Source organism: Lagenorhynchus albirostris, chromosome 4 (genome assembly GCF_949774975.1).
Source record: "Lagenorhynchus albirostris chromosome 4, mLagAlb1.1, whole genome shotgun sequence".
NCBI classification, from domain to species: Eukaryota; Metazoa; Chordata; class Mammalia; order Artiodactyla; family Delphinidae; genus Lagenorhynchus; species Lagenorhynchus albirostris.
In genome coordinates, this window is record NC_083098.1 from 1,392,763 (window position 1) to 1,405,147 (window position 12,385).

General features: G+C 45.8%; 1 pseudogene; it reads left to right on the top strand.

Moving 5' to 3' along the window:
- The first annotated feature begins 1,007 nt into the window (after positions 1-1,007).
- On the top strand, positions 1,008-2,242 carry LOC132519584 (tektin bundle-interacting protein 1-like; annotated as a pseudogene).
- The last annotated feature ends 10,143 nt before the right edge of the window (positions 2,243-12,385 follow it).

Consider the following 12,385-nt stretch of genomic DNA (forward strand, 5'->3'; position numbering starts at 1 on the left):
ATGGAAAGATGCAGGCAGCCGCGGAGTTTAATTTCACCTTCATCCTGTTTCTTCTGTGATGGGCTCTGACATTGGGAACCTGATTCCGAAATAATGTCTGCGAATTTGCACGGAGACATTCATTCAGCAGATGTTTATTAAATACATATCAAAACGTACAGTTGTGAAAATAGTACACAATGTTTCGGTTTATTACATTATGGCCGTTTCAAACTTTGGAAGCCAGTTTCTTCATTTGCACAGAAAGAAACGTAGCGTTTAATTCTTAAGTTTGTGGTCAAATTGTGTGTGGTGTGTGTGTGTGTGTTATTTTAGACTGTTTTAATTCCTTTTTACAAGCTAGGTGCATTTTGTAGTTTCGGCTCATTTTGTAGTTCAGAAGAGTGGGGCTCCCCAGATGGTCCCCAAACTCCCCTCCCTGCAAGCGGCAAACCCAGCCTGCGGCCACTTCCTGAAACCTGTGTCCCGGAACCACCAGGGTTGAGCCCACCTCTTATGAGACTCGTGGGTTTCTGGTTTTCCGTGCGGAGTGAGAACTCCAAGTAGGCACAGGGGAGAACGTTTTATCAGCATCCCTGCTAGGACCATCTTGGGGCCACGTCCTCATTCCCTAGGGCATCTCCCCGGAGGGAGCTCACCAAGTCAAAGCACAGCACGTGCCCATGTCTGTCTCTTGGGCAGTGGTGCTGCGAGGGTGTTCCGGAAGGATAACTTTAGTTTTAATGGTACCTGGTTGAGGTTAGATTTTTGCCGTCATTAGCATATTTATTTCCATTTCCCTCTTTGCTCTGCCAGACTCTGTTCCTTACACCATCCCTGATGCCCCAGGGCCTTTGCACAAGAGGGTCCCTCCTCACATCACTGCCACCTCCTCCTTGGGGAAGCCCTCCTGATGCTCTCAGCCTGGGACGGGCTCTGGCAACAGAGGCCCCCGGAACAGGCACTCCTGTGTAGCTGCATAGTTTCTCCTTTAAATGTGAGCTTGTCTTCACTCCCAGCTGGCCCCGATGACTGGGCAGGTGGTGATGGTGCAAGAGCTCCCTGACGGTCTCCCTGGGAACCTGGGCTCCCCACACACTTTCCCTGTGTCCCCAGCCCACGGCTCCCAGGCCAGACCAATGACGGTGAAACCTGTGCCATTCACTCAGCCACAGCTGAGACCACGTCCTCCTCGTGCATCTCCAGGCCAGGGGGGCTTCCTGGAGGAAAGGGCCTGCAGACCTGGGAGGCTGGGCAAAGGACTTAGTAGAGGCAAGAAAAGATGAAATGTTTAGGAGGTCCTGGGGGTTGGAGAGGATGTGGCAGAGAGGAGGGGCTACAAGGGGTCAGCCTCCCACCCTCTGCCAGCCTGGGTGGGAGGGTGTCCAGTACTGAAGGACAGACGAGGCCCCCCCGCACCTCGGGCCAGGCTTCTGCACCCTCAGCGCTGGCGAAGGGGATGAAGAGGCCCGGGGAGGGCAGGGGGGCTGAAAACTCAGTCTCTCTTCTCCCACCCCCGCCCTCGGCAATGACTACCTGTCCCAGGAGGGGCCCCGCCAGACGCCGGCCATCAAGCAGGCGCTGCGCTGGAAGTACACACCCATGGGACGCGACGCTGCCGGTCCACAGTGGTACACGGGCCTGACCAGCTCGGACCCCCGAGAAGCCTGGAACACGCTCCCTCAGGCGCTCTGGACAGCCCATACCTCGAGGCTTATGTCCACAAGCGCTGATGCCACAGCCCCCGGGAGCGCAGCATGCCTTCGGGTGAGTGCCCGGCCCTGCCCACCTCGACACCAGGCCCTCCTCGAGGGGAGGGTGAGGCCCAGAGGTGCAGAGATGACCCCTGACCCCTACCCCGAAGCCTACACCCAGCGGCTCCGGGAGACGACTGCCTGGTAGACGGCATCATCCCCGCGCAGTACGGGGGCCCCTGCGCGCGGTAGGGAGCGTGCTGTGGGAAGGCAGACCCATGGGGCAAGGAGTACGGTGATCCTGGGCCAGGGTACGCGACCCAGGGGCTGGGGTGAGACCGCCCGGGGCCAGGAGGCGGGGCCAGCCGGTGACCCAGGTCCTGGCCCCTCAGCCATCCACAGGCACCAATTCGGAGAGGAGCCGCTGTGGCGCACGTCTGACTACGTGCTATACCTGTCAGCGCCCAGCGCCCGCGCTACACCACCCAGAACTACCGCCAGCGGGCACAGAACCCTGCTGCCCCGCCACCGGCCAGCAGCCCCCGCCCGTCTACACGGCCAGGCACTGAGAAAGATCGCGCTGCCCGATGTGGCTCTTCGGGACCGGCGCCTCTCCCCCAAGGCGTCTGTCCACCTCTGGGGCCGGGAGCTGGGGCCCTCAGGCAGCCAGGTGAAGGGAGCTCTGAACCAGGACCCTGGTGACCAAGCTCCAGGGCAGAGTCAGACAGACGAGCTCTCCTGCCCTCGGCCCCCCTACGCTGGGCCCCAGGCCAAGGCACAGTCCTGGCCCCGGGTGGCCTGGCCACAGGGAGCCGCGCTCGGGCCGCCTGCCCGGCATGCTGAGCCTCACCATCGCCAGGGCCAGGGTCTGGGCCCAGCCCCTAACCCCGAGGCTGGGCTCCTGGCAGGCTCAGCAATGGCTCTGTCCTCCAGGGCTGGTGGCACCCGGGAGACCCTAGGCTGGCCGGGGCTGAGCTCGGGGCAGGCCCTGTGCCCAGGAGCCTCACATCCGGCCGTGTGGCCAAGTTTAAATAAAGTATATCATCGCACAAAGGCACTTTGTACGTGCCTGGCACGTCTTAAGCACTCAGCATTAGCTATTTATTTTACTTTTAAGTAGCTTTTCCCCTCCTTTGGTTATCGTTGCACTGCTTTCCACCTGCTCAGCTTAGTTCATAGTCACCCAGTTCTTCGTGTTTTCTTCTCCTTGTTTTTAATTTTTTCAGATCATTTCACTTCATATTAACCTAATCCTAGAGAATGGACCAAAGGAGCAGAAGTAGTGTTCAAATAAGTTAACATCCCATTCCAGCAGCATCTCAGGTTAAGGATTTTCTGGTGAAGGGGGGGCCCCTTTAAGGATGAAAGCAGCTCTTTTGCCCCTTTTTCCTATTTATACATTTCTGTCCCCCTCTAACCTTAAAAGAATAATTGTAGGAATGAGACCACTAGGCAGTTTAACCTAACTTCTGACTTATGGGCTCCTGAATGCACACCATGCCTTGCTAACCTGTTGATTTGCTTCCTAGATAAAAAGAAGGAAGAATGGGGCTTCCCTGGTGGCGCAGTGGTTGAGAATCTGCCTGCTAATGCAGGGGACACGGGTTCGAGCCCTGGTCTGGGAGGATCCCACATGCCGCGGAGCAACTAGGCCCGTGAGCCACAACTACTGAGCCTGCGCGTCTGGAGCCTGTGCTCCGCAACAAGAGAGGCCGCGATAGTGAGAGGCCCGCGCAACGCAATGAAGACTGGCCCCCGCTTGCCACAACTAGAGAAGGCCCCCTGCACAGAAACGAAGACCCAACACAGCAAAAATAAATAAATAAAGTACTAAACTTCTACCCCCAACACCTTCAAAAAAAAAAGAAGGAAGAATGAAGAATTCAGCAAGTAAAGAATGGCTATCTCTCTACCCCCAAGGCCCCTTAACAATCCTGCAGGCAGATTAGGCAGAGGAGATAACATCTGAAGAAGGAGTCAGCCAGCCTGCACGCTCTCCTGCCTCCATGATTCACTGAGATTCTTCCCCCCATTTTCCCCTTTAAACACTCTCCTGGCTGAGCAGAATCTTGGGCATTGGTGTTAGGACATGAGTCCACCTTCTCCCCAGATTGCCGCCCTTTCTGATTGAAGCACCTTTCCTTTCTATTCACACTTGCCTCTCAAATTATTGGCTGTTGAGTGGTGAGCAACTGAACCCGAGTTTGGTAACAAGGAGACCAGGCCACTTCTAATGTCCATTGTCTTTCAGAAGAACACAGATTTGTTTCTCCAATTTAAAGTGCACAGTGAGTGCAAATTCCTGTGCAGTAGTTCTGGAGTGGGTCCTGATTATGCTTTTCTAACCATCTCCCAGGGCTGTTGCTGCTGCTGTTTCTGCACTCCCCTCACTCAGCAGGGAAATGAAAAAGGACTGAGGTGTCTCCCTCAGAGAAAATTCATATTCCTTTCTGGTCATTGCATCTCTGCTCATTTCCTCGGACAGTGAGTATCAGTGAGTAATATTGTCCTCTCTGGCCTCAGGGCAGCTATGTGATTTGCATCTTCCCGTGTAAACTGAGAATGGAGGCCCCCTATTCACACGTTATTAAGAATTTCAAGATGGCAACAAGGGCTGAGTCTCTCTGAGCACAGGGTCCTGTGTGGTTCCCCATGCCACATGCCCACACAGGCGGCTTACTAGGCCTTTCTACTCTAACCTTTTCTAAACAAGGCTTCCAGGAGTCTTCGGAATTGATGTCAAGGTCAGCCCTCTTAGACGTTTTAGAACCACCATCTGGTGTACGTCTTTCGTTTTTGCCTAGGTATGGTGAGTCGTACTATTCTCTGGTGGAAAATTGATAATAAAGATAATGTACACCTGTTCTGGGTATTAGGAATAAAGACGTGAAAGTTTTTTCTATGCACGTATGATGAGACGATTGCTCTCGGAATGTAGGGGGTAAAGGTTTAATTTAAACAGCGAGCTCACAGGTCAATGTTCATATCAACTCCGGCTGTTCTTCTGCAACCAGCCCTCTCCTGTAAGTCACTCAAGCTCATATATATATTGTAATATATATATATATATATATATATATATCGCAAACTTATATATATATATAAGTTTGCAATGCAAACTTCTGCTAATATATATATATATATATATTAGCAGAAGTTTGCATTCAGATCATAGCTACTGTTTATTGACAACCTACTGAGTCAGAACATTTAAATACAGGCAGCCACCTTACCCCAGGAAAACTGGTTCAGTAAAAAAGCCATTGAAACTAAATTTATTTCCTAAGCGCACGTCAACAATTGTGTATTGAGCACCTATTAAGTGCCAGACATTCTGGTTAATGAGGATCTGTCAGTAAGTAAGTGACTGAAGAGGCAAAATCCCCACCCTCGTGGAGCTGGCCTCCAGGGAGGAAGGATACACACAAGTTAGTATAAGTGTTACAAGGCAATAAAACAGGATACAGAGGGTCAGGAGTGATGGTGGGGCTGCGATTTTCAGTAAGGTGCTTGGGGGGAAACTCTCTGGGGAAGAGACATCTGAGCAGACCTGAAGAAGGTGAAGTGAGATGCTCAAGTGTCTGGGAGAGAGAAACTAAGATGGAAAGAATAGTGCCGAGGCCTTGAGGTGGGAGTGTGCCTGGCACGGTCCAGAAGCATCGAAGACGTCCGTGCGGTGGAGAGGAGAGAACGCGGGGAGTGCAGAAGCAGCGCTCAGACTGTGTACTTCTCTGCAGGTTAAAGGGGAATCAAAATTACTTATTAAGTACTTATTAGAAAGGGATTTGAAAAAGCTTTTATCTTGAAAATTGAAGGTTGCACGTTCCTGCTAATTTTTAGAATAAACACCATCAATTTCATCTATGTGGGAGGTGTAATTCTTCTCATTAAATTGGCAGAATGGCACACTGGGCTTCCTTTGCTTCTGTGTTGGCTGTCTGTTGCTACATAACAATAACCCCCAAACTTAGTAGCGTAAAGTACTAACCTTTATGATCTCACACGGTGTCTGTGGGGCAGGCGTCTAGGAGCGAGCTAGCTGGGTGATTCTGACTCAGGCTCTCTCGTGGGGTTGCAGGTGTCAGTGAAAGCGGTTGCCGCCATATCAGTAAACAAAGGATGTTGCAGCCATTGAGCCATCACGTTCCAGCCTCCTGGATGGTGAGCCCTGAGGGACTCAGGATGGAAACAGGATGCCCGCCATCTAGCCCTCAGCCACCATAGCCACCTTGCAGTGATGGGGAGACTTGCCCCAGAGAGCTGAGGTGGGCATCAAAGGAGCAATTTCAGTGAGCCCAGATTTTGCATCTTTCCACACACCGAAAAGCTCTCACTTCCTTAACTTGAGATGTCTGGTTTTCTTTACTTAACAGTAATCGTTTGATGTTCCGACTACCTGGTCTTTGTAGCAAAAACTCCTCTATATCCTGGCTCCCCCCTTGCCTCTTTGAAACAGTCCCTCCGAGCCATCTGAGAGGCTGCGTCCCAGGCTTAGGTCCTCAGAATGTGTGCCAAGTAACAATAATTCTCAACGTTTAGTTTGTGCCTTTTTTTCAGCTGACACAGACAAGCTGTTGAAAGCAGCTGTGGTCATCTGGAGGTCTCACGGGGTTGGGGGATTCGATTTCAAGCTCACATGGCTGTTGGCAGGGGTCCTCAGAGGTCCTCAGCCTTCTGGATGAAGGCCTGCGGTCCCTACCCCCTGGGGCCCCCCAAGGGCTCCACGGGGCCTGCAAGCTGTCTTCCTTAAGAGTGAGCCATTCCAGGGGTGGGGAGAACAGGCCAGGGAAGGACCGGGGTGAGGCCACAGTGTCTCCCATGACCTAATCTTGAAGTTGCACAGCACCCTTCTGCCCTGAGTTACACAGACCAAACCTGGTCTAGGGTGGGTGGAGGGGATGACACAGGCTGTGAACACCAGGAGCTGGACCCATTGGTGCGTCTGGGAAACAAGATCCCACGGCCTCACGTCAACACTAGCAGCGCACGCGGTCGTTTGTGTGTGCGTGAGAACAATCCAGCGTTTCCACTGTTTTCACAAATGCTTCTCAACCTCTGTGGTATTCAGATCATTATTTGTTATTGTTTCTCTCTTGTCATAAACCACCTGGGTTTTCTTCAGTTTATAATCATTTTACTTTATTTTAAAATGACTTTGCTAATGCAGCATTATTCATAATAGCCAAGACACAGAAGCAACCTAAGTGTCCATCGACAGATGAATGGATAAACAAGATGTGGTACATATATACAATAGAATATTACTCAGCCATAAAAAGGAATGAAATAATGCCATTTGCAGCAACATGGATGGACCTAGAGATTGTCACACTAAGTGAAGTAAGTCGGACAGAGAAAGAGAAATACCACATGATATCACTTACATGTGGAATCTAAAATATGACACAAATGAATTTATCTACGAAAGAGAAACAGGCTCACAAACATTGAAAACAGACTTGTGGATGCCAAGGGGGAGGGGGGGAGGGAGGGATGGACTGGGAGTTTGGGATTAACAGATGCAGACTATTGTATATAGGATGGATAAATAACAAGTTCCTACTGTAGAGCACAGGGAACTATATTCAATATCCTGTAATCAACCGTCATGGAAAAGAAAAAAAATATTTATCTTGATAAAAAAGAAATATTAAAAAGAATGTATATACTTGTATAACTGAGTCACTTTCTGTACAGTAGAAATGAACCCCACATTGTAAATCAGCTAAACTCCAATTAAAAAAATAAATAAAATGACTTTGCTATGGAGTTATTTTGTTTGTTTTTATTTTTACTTTAATGAACATCCATGCTTTAGATTTTCTAAGCATTGTTCTAAGTACTTTGCAAATATTACCTTTATTCAATCCTCATAACAAATCCTTGTAGGAGACGGGGTTGTAATTTTTCCATTGTGCACATGGGAACCTGAGACAGAGAAAAGCAGAGGTACTTGCTCAGTGTTGTGTATCTGATAACTGGCCCATCTGAGTCGGGGGAGCCCGGCTCTAGTCTCTGCCCTGCAGCCTCTTCACTTCTTCATCCCCATCTTTATATGCTTTATGAAATTCTGCATCTTCTTAAGAGATGCATTATTAACTCCTTATCAAGAAACACTATAATTGCAAGAGATATTGTAAACTTTAATCAGCTAATGATAGTCAAATAATCGGAAACATAAGCCGAGGAAACTGCTCATGTTAAACTAGGGATAATATTTGAATGGATATTAATTTTATAAGAGAGTAGTTTAGGGATGTTTTGCATGATATGTGGAATTTTGTATCCCTATACAACCTCATGACTGCAGGGTCTCAGATAATGACTATACTGATATGAGAAGGAACCTTATCCATGACCTCTGATCCTCACAACACCTCCGCAAGGTAGGAATTCTCACCTTCACTCCACAAATGAGGTCACTGGCTTGTACGGTGACTAAGGAAATTATTTAAGATCCTAAGTAGTCAGTGGTTGCGATGAGATGTAAATTGAGCTGTCGGATTTCAGAGTCCAGACCGCCCTCAGTTACTCCAAGGAACCTCTGTGGTTGTTTCTTCTTCTTATTTATTTAGTGTTGGCTTTTCTTTATTAATAATACCTTCTTTAGTCCACTACGAGCTTCTTGTGTTCTGGTATGATTACAGGAAAGCGTGACACTCATTAATGCACTTGAGTCGTTGAAGAGCTGGTTTTTTTCTTTTTAATTTTTCTCTCTATATTATGGGAGAGATCTTATTCCTCCAGGCAATTAATTAGCTAGTGTCTGGACTGAAATATTTTATTTTCTTTGGTCTTGGATTTCACACTGAAATTTTCATTAATGCCACAAAATCCCCCCTCCCCACAAGCATTCCCTTCTGTTATTGTTATTGCTAATTGGGTTCATAAAGGCATTGAAGTTGTCTTGACTTTTTGCATTGTTTACATTTCATAGGAGCTACATAAATCCTGAGTGAGAAAATAAGTTACATAAATTTCTAGGTATGAGAATTTCAAATTTCCTTTAAGGCCGAAGAGAAGAAATGCTGTCTGAACAGCCACTGCTGATGGGCAGGATTTGTTAAGCTTTAGAAGTAGCTCATCCCATTTTCTCAGCCGAGGGGAAGCTGCCGCAGGAGCTGCTAAGACTGCGGTAAAACAAAAGGCAAGGTGGTAACTCCACCCACCAGCTTCTAACCGAGAGGGAAAATGTCATTAATGAAAAGCCCTGATGTATACCTCCTTTCTCCAAACAATTAATGGAACAAAATGTCCCAAGAAATGCCTGAAACCATGAGTGGTTTCCACAGAAACCTCAATCCATTTCTATTCTGCCGACATTTGAATGAATGTGAGCAGAGGATAGCACTAGCTCTGCTGCATGGCAAGCGCTGTGGTGACAGCTAATGGGTTTACCTTAGAACCATTATTAGCTGCTTGTAGCAAAACAGTAGCAGTTCTCTCCTCATAGACTTAGATTATTCCATGGTCTTAAGTATTTCAGAAATATCTGGGACTTGTAGGTATAAACAATACATTTCACAAGACAATAATATTTTGCAGGACCCTAAAACTCCCTTTCTCTCTCACGCAATCATTTTAAATAGCGGAACTGTGTCCTTTGCATGATCTAAGAAAATAATTCTAGTATCCTTTATTCTCAGGACGTCATTAGTACTAATGTGCAACCTTTCTAATACCTCTCCATTTCCTGGAGTTAGATGGAGCCTGAAATGATTACATGCCTTTTAACTTCTATTGTCTATACAAAAATCACATTATCCCAAACAGGAGATGTAAGAAAAGCAAGACTCACAGGGAGGGACACACACACACACACACACACACACACACACACACACACACACAAAACAGTCTTCAGGTGGATTTTGCATAAATGAGGCTGACTCATCCTGACTATAATCTAGCCTTACACTCAACAATCACAAAAGAAATCTATAACCCAGGAAGCATACAAAAAAGAAAACTACTCGCAGCTGAACTACAGGGGCAGTTAGCTGCAGAAAGATTCAGTTTCATTGTTTTGAAGGATTACTTGGTTTAAATGATTTTTATTGATCACTCATTTTTACAAATTAATAAACTTGACTTTTAGAGCAATTTTAGGTTTGCAGCAAGATTGAACAACGAGAACAGTGAATTTCCGTATACTTCTTGTCCCTACACGCGTAGGGCCTCTCCCACCATCAACATCCCCACCAGATGGTACATCTGTCACAGTCAATGGCCTACATTAGCTCATCACTCTTCTCCACTGGGGTTCACTCTTGGTATTGAATATTCTATGGGTTTTGATGAATGTATAATGATATATATCCACCATTATAGAATCATACAGAGTAGTTTTTTTTTTTGTTTGTTTGTTTGTTTTTTTGCGGTACACGGGCCTCTCACTGTTGTGGCCTCTCCCGTCGCGGAGCACAGGCTCCGGACGTGCAGGCTCAGCGGCCGTGGCTCACGGGCCCAGCCACTCCGTGGCATGTGAGATCTTCCCAGACCGGGGCACGAACCCGTGTCCCCTGCAACGGCAGGCGGACTCTCAACCACTGCGCCACCAGGGAAGCCCCATACAGAGTAGTTTTACTGCCCTAAACATCCTCTGTGCTCCTATTCATCCCTCCAGACAGCTGACCCCTGGCAATCACCAATCATTTTACGTTCTCCATAGTTTTGCCTTTTCCAGAATGTCATATAGTTGGAACGATACTGTATGTAGCCTTTTCAAATTGGCTTAAATTTCTCTTCGTAATATGCATTTACGTTTCCTCCATATCCTTTCATGGCCTAATAGCTCATTTCTTTTTAGTGCTAAATAATATTCCATTGGTTGGGTGTACCACAGTTTATTCACCTACTGAAGGACTTCTTGGTTGCTTCCAAGTTTTGGCAATTGTCTCTAAAGCTTCTATAAACATCCATGTGCAGGTTTTTTGTGAACATAAGTTTTCAATTTCATTTGAATAAATACTAGAAAGGGCCATTGCTGTATCCTATGGTAAGAGTATATTTAGTTTCATAAGAAATTGTCAAACTGTCTTTCCAAGTGTCTGTACCATTGTGCATTCCCACCATTAGTGTATAAGAGTTTCTGTTGCTCTGCATCCTTGACAGCATTTACTGATGTCAGTGTTTTGGATTTCGGCCATTTTTATATGTTACTTGCCATCTATATAACTTCTTTGGTGAGAGGTCTGTTAAGACCTTTGGCCCATTTTCTATCTGGGTTGTTTATACGCTTATTGTTGAGTATATTTTAGGAATTTTATAGTTTGTTTTTTACATTCAGGTTTCTAACTATTTTGTGAAAGGTGTAAGGACTGTGTCTAGATTCATTATGTTATGTGACCGTCCAGCTGTTCCAGCACCATTGGTTGCAGAGATGGTCTTTGCTCCATTGTATTGCCTTTGCTTATTCATCAGAGATCAGTTGGCTGTATTTATATGGATCTATTTCTGAGGTTTCTATTTTGTTCCATTAAACCCCAATGTCTTGATTACTGTAACTTTATATTAAGCCTTGAAGTTGGGTAGTGTTGGTCTTCTGACTTTTCTCCTTTAATAATCAAGGTGGCTCTTCTGAGTCTTTTGCTTCTCCATATAAACTTTAGAATCACTTTGTCAATATACACAAAATAACTTGCTGGGACTTTGATTGGGGTTCTGTTGAATTCACAGATCAAATTGGGAAGAACTGACATCGTGACAATATTAGGTCTTTCCATCCATGAACATGGAGTATCTTCCCATTTATTTAGCTCTTTTTTGATATCTTTCATCAGAGTTTTGTAGTTTTCCTCATACAAATTTTGTACATATTTCATTGAATTTGTTCCTAAGTATTTTACTTTGGGGGGTGCTAATGTAAATGATATTATGTTTTCAATTTCATGTTCCACTTGTTCATTGCTGCTATATAGAAAAGAGACTGACTTTACTATATTAACCTTATATCTTGCAACCTTGCTATGATCACTTACTAGTTCCAGGAGATTTGTTGATTCTTTCAGATTTTCTACATTGATGAATCTGTCATCTGTGAACAAAGTCAGTTTATGGCTTCCCTCTCAAACTTCATAGCTTTCCTTTTCTTTTCTTGTCTTATTGCATTAGCTAGGACTTCAGTTATGATGTTGAAAAGCAGTGCTGAGAAGGAGTCTACTTACCTTGTTCCTGATGGTCACCATTTTTAACACCATATTTGTGTACTACAGTCTTTAAGGTAATTCTTGAGCTAAGACCTCAGGTAATGCCACAGTGCATGTGACATATCTAGTGCATGAAACACAGCCTTGAGTTTGGATAGACGTGGGTTCTTATACTTGTTTGCTTATTGTCTGTGTGACCTTAAGAAATTATCTTTCTTGGGCCTCAATTAGCATTATATATAAACTGGAAATAATTTTTAGTTCTGGTGTTGTTATGAGGATTAGAGGTAATGGATCAAGAGTGCTCGAGCCATAGAAGTTGATTCATAACAGTAGCTACAATTGTTTGACTATAAAATTTCCCTTTGGGACAAGATTCAGAACAAACATTTGGAGGCTTTACTCTCTATATTATTAAGTCCTTATGCAAAAATCATTTCATATTTGAAGACAGTAGCCCTTCCTTGTCTTTTCTGCATCTTAAAGACCTTTACTGATCTTGACACTGGACTTAGAGTCATATAGTATAAGAGCTAGCTATGATTATTGTCAGGGAAATAAGGT